The 12,500-nt window shown below is 52.7% G+C and overlaps 1 protein-coding gene across 1 annotated transcript in view; it reads left to right on the top strand.

Annotated features, from left to right (window-relative positions):
* The window catches only part of LOC143483329 (receptor-type tyrosine-protein phosphatase mu-like), a 120,810-nt gene that overhangs the window by 34,828 nt on the left and 73,482 nt on the right, over positions 1-12,500 (top strand).

The following is a 12,500-nucleotide window of genomic DNA, read 5'->3' as shown; positions in this document are numbered from 1 at the left end:
CGTGCGTGTGTGTACGTGTGTGTACGTGCGTGCGTGTGTACGTGTGTGTGTGTGCGTGCGTGCGTGTGTGTATGTGTGTGTGTGTGTGTGTGTGTGTGTGTGTGAGTGTGTGTGCGTGCGTGCGTGCGTGCGTGTGTGTACGTGTGTGTACGTGCGTGCGTGTGTACGTGTGTGTGTGTGTGCGTGCGTGCGTGTGCGTGCGTGCGTGTACGTGCGTGTGTGTACGTGCGTGTGTGTGTGTGTGTACGTGCGTGCGTGTGTGTGTGTGTGTGTGTGTGCGTGTGTGTACGTGCGTGCGTGTGGGTACGTGCGTGTACGTGCGTGCGTGTGTGTGTGTGCGTGTGTGTACGTGCGTGCGTGTGTGTACGTGCGTGCGTGTGTGTACGTGCGTGCATGTGTGTACGTGTGTGTGTGTACGTGCGTGCGTGTGTGTGTGTGTGTACGTGCGTGCGTGTGTGTGTGTGTGTGTGTACGTGCGTGCGTGTGTGTACGTGCGTGCGTGTGTGTACGTGCATGCGTGTATGTACGTGTGTGTACGTGTGTGTACGTGTGTGTGTGTGTGTGTGTGTGTGCGTGTGTGTGCGTGTGTGTACGTGTGTGTGTGTGTGCGTGCGTGTGTGTGCGTGCGTGTGTGTACGTGTGTGCGTGTGTGCGTGTGCGTGCGTGCGTGTGCGTGCGTGTGTACGTGTGCGTGCGTGTGCGTGCGTGTGCGTGCGTGTGTGTGCGTGTGTGTGTGTGTGCGTGTGTGTGTGTGTGCGTGTGTGTGCGTGTGTGTGTGCGTGCGTGCGTGCGTGCGTGTGTGTGTGTGCGTGTGTGCGTGTGCGTGTGTACGTGTGCGTGTGTGCGTGTGTGCGTGTGTGCGTGTGTGCGTGTGTGTGCGTGTGTGTGCGTGTGTGTGTGTGTGTGCGTGTGTGTGCGTGTGTGTGCGTGTGTGTGTGTGTGTGCGTGTTTGATGATCAGGCCATATCTCTTAAGCTCTTAATGAAAGATTGACCACAGCGGTAAATGTGAGCGGAAGGCCATTAAACGCCTCTGTGTGCTAATTAAGGTTTCAGCTGCTTTTAAAGCTTTGCGTTAATATCCTAGAAAGCGCCTCATCTACACATCACTGCAACTTCAGATGTTGATTTAATGACGCAGAACACATCGCTGCCTCTGTCAGACGAGAGGGCAGAGCTGGTCTCCCCCACCACCACATAGTCATGGTGCATCAGACTACAGGAACAGCCCCTACGCCCCCCCCCCTCTCTCTCTCTCTGTCTGTTTCTCTCTCTCTCTCTCTCTGTCTGTGTGTCTGAGAGGTACTGTGAGCTGAAGTGTGTTTTTGTTTTTTTAAGAAGTTGATTAAAAGAGTCTTAAAGGTCTCCTCCTTTGTTTTCTACAGACTCTCTCTCTCTGTCTCTCCATCTCTCTCTTTCTGTCTGTCTCTCCATTTCTCTCTTTCTCTGTCTGTCTCTCCATCTCTCTCTTTCTCTGTCTGTCTCACTGTCTCCCTCTTTCTCTGCACACTTTGCTGCTCTAGTGATTGTGGGTGTGGAGTTAGTGTAATGTGATTTCTGTGCCTGACCAACCTACAGTCCCTCATCCACTACAGGCATACTCAGTGTGGACAGATGATAGTTCCGCAAATAGACAGATTTAAAACTTCTATTTTCTGGATGGGTCTCCAGAAACGCTCACAGACTTTTTCATCTCTCTCTCTCTCCATCTCTCTCTCTCTCTTCTCTATCTCCCTCTCTCTTTCCTTTCAGAAAAAAAGAACGTTTCTCAATTGAAAATAGTTAGTAGAAATATGCTTCTGTGAAAGCTGGAACATCTCAGTGGCGGAGTACCATTAAATTACTAGCTGTCACTGTGTTTGTCTATAAGGGCGACCGCTCGAAATCTGTCCCCCCCCCCACGCATGCCTTGTGTTGAAGCACAACACCTTCACCAACAGTGTGTGGTCAATACATGAGTAGCATCAGGAAATCAGAAAGCATGAATCATTTTGTGAATGGATATTGACATTATTTGAAACGATTGTGCTGGCAGGTCACACAACACCCAGTTTCTTAAGTGGCATCTGAAACCACTCTGGGTGTTCGGCAGACTGCGGTGGAAATCAATAACTCTCAAAGCTGCGCTTGATTCTGTGGTGAAATATATATATATAGTAAAGGCAACGCTGCTTGAATTTCTTTCCCCTCCTGTAAAGCATAAAAAATCAATGTCTTATTTTTAAATCCAGAAGTGAGAAAATTGTAAAGAAAACAGGAAGCCACCCCCTCTTTTATCCACATTAACGGAGAAGTTTGGCCTTTCTTTCCGCGAGCACGTGAGGTACAAACACCCTCAAACAGCCTCGGTCTGAATCTGCAGTGTCAGCTCTTTCACTGTGACCTTTCCAAATGTTGTTTTTCCCCCCAAGCACGTTTCTCGGCCGCGTGGATGACTGATGACGTAGCTGTTGGAGGGGATGACGTAGCTGTTGGAGGTGGTGACGTAGCTGTTGGAGGTGATGACGTAGCTGTTGGAGGTGGTGACGTAGCTGTTGGAGGGGGTGACGTAGCTGTTGGAGGGGATGACGTAGCTGTTGGAGGGGATGACGTAGCTGTAGGAGGGGATGACGTAGCTGTTGGAGGGGGTGACGTAGCTGTTGGAGGTGATGACGTAGCTGTTGGAGGTGATGACGTAGCTGTTGGAGACGTAGGTGTTGGAGGTGATGACGTAGCTGTTGGAGGTGATGACGTAGCTGTTGGAGGGGGTGACGTAGCTGTTGGAGGTGATGGCGTAGCTGTTGGAGGTGATGACGTAGCTGTTGGAGGTGGTAACGTAGCTGTTGGAGGGGATGACGTAGCTGTTGGAGGTGATGACGTAGCTGTTGGAGGTGGTAACGTAGCTGTTGGAGGGCATGACGTAGCTGTTGGAGGTGATGACGTAGCTGTTGGAGGGGGTGACGTAGCTGTTGAAGGGGGTGACGTAGCTGTTGGAGGTGGTGACGTAGCTGTTGGAGGGGATGACGTAGCTGTTGGAGGGGGTGACGTAGCTGTTGGAGGTGGTGACGTAGCTGTTGGAGGTGTAGCTGTTGGAGGTGATGGCGTAGCTGTTGGAGGTGATGACGTAGCTGTTGGAGGGGGTGGCGTAGCTGTTGGAGGTGATGACGTAGCTGTTGGAGGTGATGACGTAGCTGTTGGAGGGGGTGACGTAGCTGTTGGAGGGGATGACGTAGCTGTTGGAGGGGTGGCGTAGCTGTTGGAGGTGGTGGCGTAGCTGTTGGAGGTGATGACGTAGCTGTTGGAGGTGATGACGTAGCTGTTGGAGGGGGTGGCGTAGCTGTTGGAGGTGATGACGTAGCTGTTGGAGGTGATGACGTAGCTGTTGGAGGGGGTGACGTAGCTGTTGGAGGTGATGACGTAGCTGTTGGAGGTGATGACGTAGCTGTTGGAGGGGTGGCGTAGCTGTTGGAGGGGATGGCGTAGCTGTTGGAGGGGATGGCGTAGCTGTTGGAGGTGATGACGTAGCTGTTGGAGGTGGTGACGTAGCTGTTGGAGGTGATGGCGTAGCTGTTGGAGGGGGTGATGTAGCTGTTGGAGGTGATGACGTAGCTGTTGGAGGTGATGACGTAGCTGTTGGAGGGGGTGACGTAGCTGTTGGAGGTGATGGCGTAGCTGTTGGAGGTGATGACGTAGCTGTTGGAGGGGGTGACGTAGCTGTTGGAGGGGGTGACATAGCTGTTGGAGGTGGTGACGTAGCTGTTGGAGGTGGTGACGTAGCTGTTGGAGGTGTAGCTGTTGGAGGTGATGGCGTAGCTGTTGGAGGTGATGACGTAGCTGTTGGAGGGGGTGGCGTAGCTGTTGGAGGTGATGACGTAGCTGTTGGAGGTGATGACGTAGCTGTTGGAGGGGGTGACGTAGCTGTTGGAGGGGGTGACGTAGCTGTTGGAGGTGATGACGTAGCTGTTGGAGGGGTGGCGTAGCTGTTGGAGGTGATGACGTAGCTGTTGGAGGTGATGGCGTAGCTGTTGGAGGTGATGACGTAGCTGTTGGAGGGGGTGACGTAGCTGTTGGAGGTGGTGACGTAGCTGTTGGAGGTGTAGCTGTTGGAGGTGATGGCGTAGCTGTTGGAGGTGATGACGTAGCTGTTGGAGGGGGTGGCGTAGCTGTTGGAGGTGATGACGTAGCTGTTGGAGGGGGTGGCGTAGCTGTTGGAGGTGATGACGTAGCTGTTGGAGGGGGTGGCGTAGCTGTTGGAGGTGATGACGTTGCTGTTGGAGGTGATGACGTAGCTGTTGGAGGGGGTGACGTAGCTGTTGGAGGGGGTGACGTAGCTGTTGGAGGTGATGACGTAGCTGTTGGAGGGATGACGTAGCTGTTGGAGGGGGTGACGTAGCTGTTGGAGGGGATGACGTAGCTGTTGGAGGGGGTGACGTAGCTGTTGGAGGTGGTGACGTAGCTGTTGGAGGTGTAGCTGTTGGAGGTGATGGCGTAGCTGTTGGAGGTGATGACGTAGCTGTTGGAGGGGGTGGCGTAGCTGTTGGAGGTGATGACGTAGCTGTTGGAGGGGGTGGCGTAGCTGTTGGAGGTGATGACGTAGCTGTTGGAGGGGGTGGCGTAGCTGTTGGAGGTGATGACGTAGCTGTTGGAGGTGATGACGTAGCTGTTGGAGGGGGTGACGTAGCTGTTGGAGGTGATGACGTAGCTGTTGGAGGGATGACGTAGCTGTTGGAGGGGGTGACGTAGCTGTTGGAGGGGATGACGTAGCTGTTGGAGGTGATGACGTAGCTGTTGGAGGTGATGACGTAGCTGTTGGAGGTGATGACGTAGCTGTTGGAGGTGGTGACGTAGCTGTTGGAGGTGGTGACGTAGCTGTTGGAGGTGATTACGTAGCTGTTGGAGGTGATGGCGTAGCTGTTGGAGGGGGTGATGTAGCTGTTGGAGGTGATGACGTAGCTGTTGGAGGTGATGACGTAGCTGTTGGAGGGGGTGACGTAGCTGTTGGAGGTGATGGCGTAGCTGTTGGAGGTGATGACGTAGCTGTTGGAGGGGGTGACGTAGCTGTTGGAGGGGGTGACATAGCTGTTGGAGGTGGTGACGTAGCTGTTGGAGGTGGTGACGTAGCTGTTGGAGGTGTAGCTGTTGGAGGTGATGGCGTAGCTGTTGGAGGTGATGACGTAGCTGTTGGAGGGGGTGGCGTAGCTGTTGGAGGTGATGACGTAGCTGTTGGAGGTGATGACGTAGCTGTTGGAGGGGGTGACGTAGCTGTTGGAGGTGATGGCGTAGCTGTTGGAGGTGATGACGTAGCTGTTGGAGGGGTGGCGTAGCTGTTGGAGGGGATAGCGTAGCTGTTGGAGGTGATGACGTAGCTGTTGGAGGTGATGACGTAGCTGTTGGAGGTGATGGCGTAGCTGTTGGAGGGGATGACGTAGCTGTTGGAGGGGGTGACGTAGCTGTTGGAGGTGGTGACGTAGCTGTTGGAGGTGTAGCTGTTGGAGGTGATGGCGTAGCTGTTGGAGGTGATGACGTAGCTGTTGGAGGGGGTGGCGTAGCTGTTGGAGGTGATGACGTAGCTGTTGGAGGGGGTGGCGTAGCTGTTGGAGGTGATGACGTAGCTGTTGGAGGGGGTGGCGTAGCTGTTGGAGGTGATGACGTAGCTGTTGGAGGTGATGACGTAGCTGTTGGAGGGGGTGACGTAGCTGTTGGAGGGGGTGACATAGCTGTTGGAGGGGATGACGTAGCTGTTGGAGGGGATGACGTAGCTGTTGGAGGGGGTGACGTAGCTGTTGGAGGTGGTGACGTAGCTGTTGGAGGTGTAGCTGTTGGAGGTGGTGACGTAGCTGTTGGAGGTGATGACGTAGCTGTTGGAGGGGGTGACGTAGCTGTTGGAGGTGATGGCGTAGCTGTTGGAGGTGATGGCGTAGCTGTTGGAGGTGATGACGTAGCTGTTGGAGGGGGTGACGTAGCTGTTGGAGGTGATGACGTAGCTGTTGGAGGGGGTGACGTAGCTGTTGGAGGTGATGACGTAGCTGTTGGAGGGGGTGACGTAGCTGTTGGAGGTGGTGACGTAGCTGTTGGAGGTGTAGCTGTTGGAGGTGATGGCGTAGCTGTTGGAGGTGATGACGTAGCTGTTGGAGGGGGTGGCGTAGCTGTTGGAGGTGATGACGTAGCTGTTGGAGGGGGTGGCGTAGCTGTTGGAGGTGTAGCTGTTGGAGGTGATGGCGTAGCTGTTGGAGGTGATGACGTAGCTGTTGGAGGGGGTGGCGTAGCTGTTGGAGGTGATGACGTAGCTGTTGGAGGGGGTGGCGTAGCTGTTGGAGGTGATGACGTAGCTGTTGGAGGGGGTGGCGTAGCTGTTGGAGGTGATGACGTAGCTGTTGGAGGTGATGACGTAGCTGTTGGAGGGGGTGACGTAGCTGTTGGAGGTGATGACGTAGCTGTTGGAGGGATGACGTAGCTGTTGGAGGGGATGACGTAGCTGTTGGAGGTGATGACGTAGCTGTTGGAGGTGATGACGTAGCTGTTGGAGGTGATGACGTAGCTGTTGGAGGTGGTGACGTAGCTGTTGGAGGTGGTGACGTAGCTGTTGGAGGTGATTACGTAGCTGTTGGAGGTGATGGCGTAGCTGTTGGAGGGGGTGATGTAGCTGTTGGAGGTGATGACGTAGCTGTTGGAGGTGATGACGTAGCTGTTGGAGGGGGTGACGTAGCTGTTGGAGGTGATGGCGTAGCTGTTGGAGGTGATGACGTAGCTGTTGGAGGGGGTGACGTAGCTGTTGGACGGGGTGACATAGCTGTTGGAGGTGGTGACGTAGCTGTTGGAGGTGGTGACGTAGCTGTTGGAGGTGTAGCTGTTGGAGGTGATGGCGTAGCTGTTGGAGGTGATGACGTAGCTGTTGGAGGGGGTGGCGTAGCTGTTGGAGGTGATGACGTAGCTGTTGGAGGTGATGACGTAGCTGTTGGAGGGGGTGACGTAGCTGTTGGAGGTGATGGCGTAGCTGTTGGAGGTGATGACGTAGCTGTTGGAGGGGTGGCGTAGCTGTTGGAGGGGATAGCGTAGCTGTTGGAGGTGATGACGTAGCTGTTGGAGGTGATGACGTAGCTGTTGGAGGTGATGGCGTAGCTGTTGGAGGGGATGACGTAGCTGTTGGAGGGGGTGACGTAGCTGTTGGAGGTGGTGACGTAGCTGTTGGAGGTGTAGCTGTTGGAGGTGATGGCGTAGCTGTTGGAGGTGATGACGTAGCTGTTGGAGGGGGTGGCGTAGCTGTTGGAGGTGATGACGTAGCTGTTGGAGGGGGTGGCGTAGCTGTTGGAGGTGATGACGTAGCTGTTGGAGGGGGTGGCGTAGCTGTTGGAGGTGATGACGTAGCTGTTGGAGGTGATGACGTAGCTGTTGGAGGGGGTGACGTAGCTGTTGGAGGGGGTGACATAGCTGTTGGAGGGGATGACGTAGCTGTTGGAGGGGATGACGTAGCTGTTGGAGGGGGTGACGTAGCTGTTGGAGGTGGTGACGTAGCTGTTGGAGGTGTAGCTGTTGGAGGTGGTGACGTAGCTGTTGGAGGTGATGACGTAGCTGTTGGAGGGGGTGACGTAGCTGTTGGAGGTGATGGCGTAGCTGTTGGAGGTGATGGCGTAGCTGTTGGAGGTGATGACGTAGCTGTTGGAGGGGGTGACGTAGCTGTTGGAGGTGATGACGTAGCTGTTGGAGGGGGTGACGTAGCTGTTGGAGGTGATGACGTAGCTGTTGGAGGTGATGGCGTAGCTGTTGGAGGTGATGACGTAGCTGTTGGAGGGGGTGGCGTAGCTGTTGGAGGTGATGACGTAGCTGTTGGAGGGGGTGGCGTAGCTGTTGGAGGGGGTGACGTAGCTGTTGGAGGGGATGACGTAGCTGTTGGAGGTGATGACGTAGCTGTTGGAGGGGATGGCATAGCTGTTGGAGGTGATGACGTAGCTGTTGGAGGTGGTGACGTAGCTGTTGGAGGGGATTACGTAGCTGTTGGAGGTGATGACGTAGCTGTTGGAGGTGATGACGTAGCTGTTGGAGGTGATGGCGTAGCTGTTGGAGGGGGTGATGTAGCTGTTGGAGGTGGTGGCGTAGCTGTTGGAGACGTAGCTGTTGGAGGTGATGGCGTAGCTGTTGGAGGTGATGGCGTAGCTGTTGGAGGGGGTGACGTAGCTGTTGGAGGTGATGACGTAGCTGTTGGAGGTGGTGACGTAGCTGTTGGAGGGGATGACGTAGCTGTTGGAGACGTAGCTGTTGGAGGGGGTGACGTAGCTGTTGGAGGTGATGGCGTAGCTGTTGGAGGGGGTGGCGCAGCTGTTGGAGGTGGTGACGTAGCTGTTGGAGGTGGTGACGTAGCTGTTGGAGGTGATGACGTAGCTGTTGGAGGGGGTGACGTAGCTGTTGGAGGTGGTGACGTAGCTGTTGGAGGGGATGACGTAGCTGTTGGAGACGTAGCTGTTGGAGGGGGTGACGTAGCTGTTGGAGGTGATGGCGTAGCTGTTGGAGGTGGTGACGTAGCTGTTGGAGGTGATGACGTAGCTGTTGGAGGTGATGGCGTAGCTGTTGGAGGGGGTGATGTAGCTGTTGGAGGTGGTGGCGTAGCTGTTGGAGACGTAGCTGTTGGAGGGGGTGATGTAGCTGTTGGAGGTGATGGCGTAGCTGTTGGAGGTGATGGCGTAGCTGTTGGAGGGGGTGACGTAGCTGTTGGAGGGGGTGACGTAGCTGTTGGAGGTGGTGACGTAGCTGTTGGAGGGGATGATGTAGCTGTTGAAGACGTAGCTGTTGGAGGTGGTGACGTAGCTGTTGGAGGGGATTACGTAGCTGTTGGAGGTGGTGACGTAGCTGTTGGAGGTGATGACGTAGCTGTTGGAGGTGGTGACGTAGCTGTTGGAGGTGATGACGTAGCTGTTGGAGGTGGTGACGTAGCTGTTGGAGGTGGTGACGTAGCTGTTGGAGGTGGTGACGTAGCTGTTGGAGGTGATGGCCACGGCGCGCTGTTCTTCTACGCCCGTGTGTCCTCCTCTCATTTTCCCGCTGCACGGTGGCCTCTGCATCTCGCTGCCGACCTGTGCATCCGACAGCCAGTCCCGCGCAGGGGGCGGGGCAGGGGGCGGGGCAGGGGGCGGGGCCGACCCGCCGGCTGTTTCCTGAGCCGCCTGCTGATGCTAAGCTCAGCTTCAGGCATGTCGAATAGATCGATAGCTCTGGGTCCATAGGAAGAGCTACCAATGCGAATGATGGATTTACTGAGAAGGGGCGGAGACGAGAAGATGCAGTTCTGTTGTGGTGAACATTTTGTTTTGGTCCATATTGTTCTGTAGCCCACGTTTGATTTGACCATTCACACGCCACTGTTTATCTAATTGATCTTTTAGATGAGCATTTTGCATTTAGAATTGGATCAACATCAGGTTGGCGTGCGAATGACGTTGCTTCTAAGTGCTCCCCGTGTTTATCTGGTATCGTTTGATTCCCCCGTGTTTAGCTGGTATCGTTTGATCTCCCCTTGTTTCCTAATTCTAATTGCTCATATCAGCATGAACAAAATGATGTTGATCCAACAGAGATTTGGGCCAATTGTGCTCAGGGGACAGAAGCAGGTGAATTCTGAGCGAGATCATGTATGGTAGTGTAGGGTAGTGGTGTGTGTGTGTGTGTGTGTGTGTGTGTGTGTCCTCCACACTTGACTAATACTCTGATGGCCCCTAGCTGATCTCACCTCTTACCCCTCTCACTCTCATTAGCAATATTAGACCCTCACACACATCCAGTCAGGGCCAGGACTGTGTGGGATCACACACACACACACACACACACACCGACCAGCAGAGCACGGTTCCCACCCACAGCTGCCGGGCTCTGCTAACCTTTATGAAATCCTCTGGCCTTAATTACACACAGATTCTGTTTCCCACTGTAGTCCCACTACACCCATTATGTCCAGATACAGCACTTTAATTTAAGTGCTTTTGCTTAACTAACCTGGCTCTGTGTCCTCAGCCGGGAGAATCATCTTACCATTGTGGTTGTGCCCTCCGCCAGTGTGACCCAGAGCTAGTGGTTCATTTTAAAAAGCAAAGAGGAAAGTGAAAGCTGAAAGAGAGAAAAATAAAGGAGAGAGAGAGAGAGAGAGAGAGAGAGAGAGAGAGAGAGAGAGAGAGAGAGAGAGGGAGAGAACACAAGTGTTCCTAACCATCACGAGAATGCTAACTATGGCATGTGAAGTCTCAGAACAGCAGCCTTGTGTGTGTGTGTGTGTGTGTGTGTGTGTGTGTGTGTGTGTGTGTGTGTGTGTGTCTCCAGGCGGAAATTGAGCCCTGGCTAGATCTAATAGGTAGGAAAGTGTTAAATTCCACAGAAATGAACAAATTTAACCTGGATGGAAATCGATCCCATTACTGTGTGTTGAGGCTGTACCACTCCCTGCACAGAGGGAGGGGGGTGTTTATGTTATTCTTGTGGGAAAGGGGGATGAATAGAATATTGAAGGAATAGGGCAAAGAGAAAGATGAGGGAGCAAAATGAGCTGTTGGATATAAGTGAGGTACAGAAAAAGAGAAGTGGAGAGAGAGAGAGAGAAGTGAAGAGAGAGAAAGGGAGAGAGAAGTGGAGAGAGAAAAGTGGAGGGAGAGAAGTGGAGAGAGAGAGAAGGAGAAATGGCAAGTGTGAGCAGGGGGTGAAGTGTCTATGATTAGAGATTATGGGATGTCAGCAGGGGTTTGGCCTTTACATAGACACAGTCTGGGACTGTGTCAGGGTACAGAAGAGAGAGAGAGAGAGAGAGAGAGAGAGAGAGAGAGAGAGAGAGAGAGAGAGAGAGAGAGAGAGAGAGAGAGAGAGTGAGAGTGAGAGTGAGAGTGAGAGTGAGAGAGAGAGAGAGAGAGAGAGAGCTCTGACTGTGGACCTGTGTATCTGTCTCACACACATGTGTACACACACACACACACTCTCACACTCACTCACTCTCATTATAGGGATGTAGTGGCTTCAGAGACATAGTATGTGTCTACTGAAATCTGTCGTAACTGCACAAAAAATATAACTGCACTAAAAAATACAGAAAAAGCCAGTACAGGTGGGTCTTAGCACTGCTTTCAGTGAATCATATGCATATTACAAATACCCAATGTTGTAAAAAAAAAATAGAAATAATGTATTTTTCTCCATACGATGGAGAATTAACCTACGCTGTATTGCCAAAAGTATTCACTCACCTTCCTTGACTCACATATGATCTTAAGTGACATCCCATTCCTAATCTATAGGGTTCAATATGACGTTGGTCCACCCTTTGCAGCTAGAACAGCTTCAACTCTTCTGGTGAAGGCTGTCCACAAGGTTTAGGAGAGTGTTTATGGGGATTTTTGACCATTCTTCCAGAAGTGCATTTGTGAGGTCACATACTGATGTTTGACGAGAAGGTCTGGCTCTCAGTCTCCGCTCTAATTCATCCCAAAGGTGTTCTATCAGGTTGAGGTCAGGACTCTGTGCAGGCCAGTGAAGTTCATCCACACCAAACCATCCACATTGTCTTCATGAACCTTGCTTTGTTCACTGGTGTGCAGTCATGTTGGAAGAGGACGGACCCAGATCCAAACTGTTCCCACAAAGTTAGGAGCAGATCAACTGCCAAACCCAAACCCGTCCGTCAGATGGCCAGATGGAGAAGTGCGATTTGTCACTCCAGAAAACGCACCTCCACTGCTCTAGAGTCCAGTGTCTCTGTGCTTTACCCCACTGCATCTGACGCTGCATTTGCATTGCACTTGGTGATGTATGGCTTGGATGCAGCTGCTCAACCATGGAAACCCATTCCATGAAGCTCTCTGTGCAATGTTCTTGAGCTATTCTGAAGTCCACATGAAGTTTGGATGTCTGTAGTGATTGAGTCTGCAGAAAGTTGGTGACCTCTTCACACTATGCGCTTCAGCATCTGCTGACCCGCTCCGTCAGTTTACGTGTCCGACCACTTCATGACTGAGTTACTGTCATTCCCAAACACCTCAATTTTCTTTCTTGACTGGAATATTTAGGAATAAGGAAATTTCACGACTGGATTTGTTGCACAGGTGGCATCCTATCACAGTTCTACGCTGGAATTCACTGAGCTCCTGAGAGCGACCCATTCTTTTACAAATGTTTGTAAAAACAGTCTGCACGCCTAGGTGCTTAATTTTATACACCTGTGGCCATGGAAGTGATCAGAACACCTGATTCCGATCATTTGGATGGGTGAGCGAATACTTTTGGACATATAGTGTATTTCTCCGGCAACCGACTCATTTAACAAACTTTCTGTAACAAGACCCTGAGAGTATGAGCTGAGTTTGCTGTCTGCGAACCTGACAGCTGTGTGTGAGATGTGTTCAGTGATTTGCCACAGCAGGCGTGCGACCAGGTGCCAGGTGTATCTCCTGTATGTTCCAGTCACAGTCCAGTCATTCTTTCATACTTTTTTAATGGATTTTTTTGTGTCCGTTTTATGCTCTTTTAAGCTTTTGGCTTTTCTATCCTTTCTTTCTG

Source organism: Brachyhypopomus gauderio, chromosome 19 (genome assembly GCF_052324685.1).
Source record: "Brachyhypopomus gauderio isolate BG-103 chromosome 19, BGAUD_0.2, whole genome shotgun sequence".
Classification (NCBI taxonomy): Eukaryota; Metazoa; Chordata; class Actinopteri; order Gymnotiformes; family Hypopomidae; genus Brachyhypopomus; species Brachyhypopomus gauderio.
The sequence above is the reverse complement of the archived record's forward strand: the minus strand, read 5'-3'. Positions and strand labels throughout refer to the sequence as shown.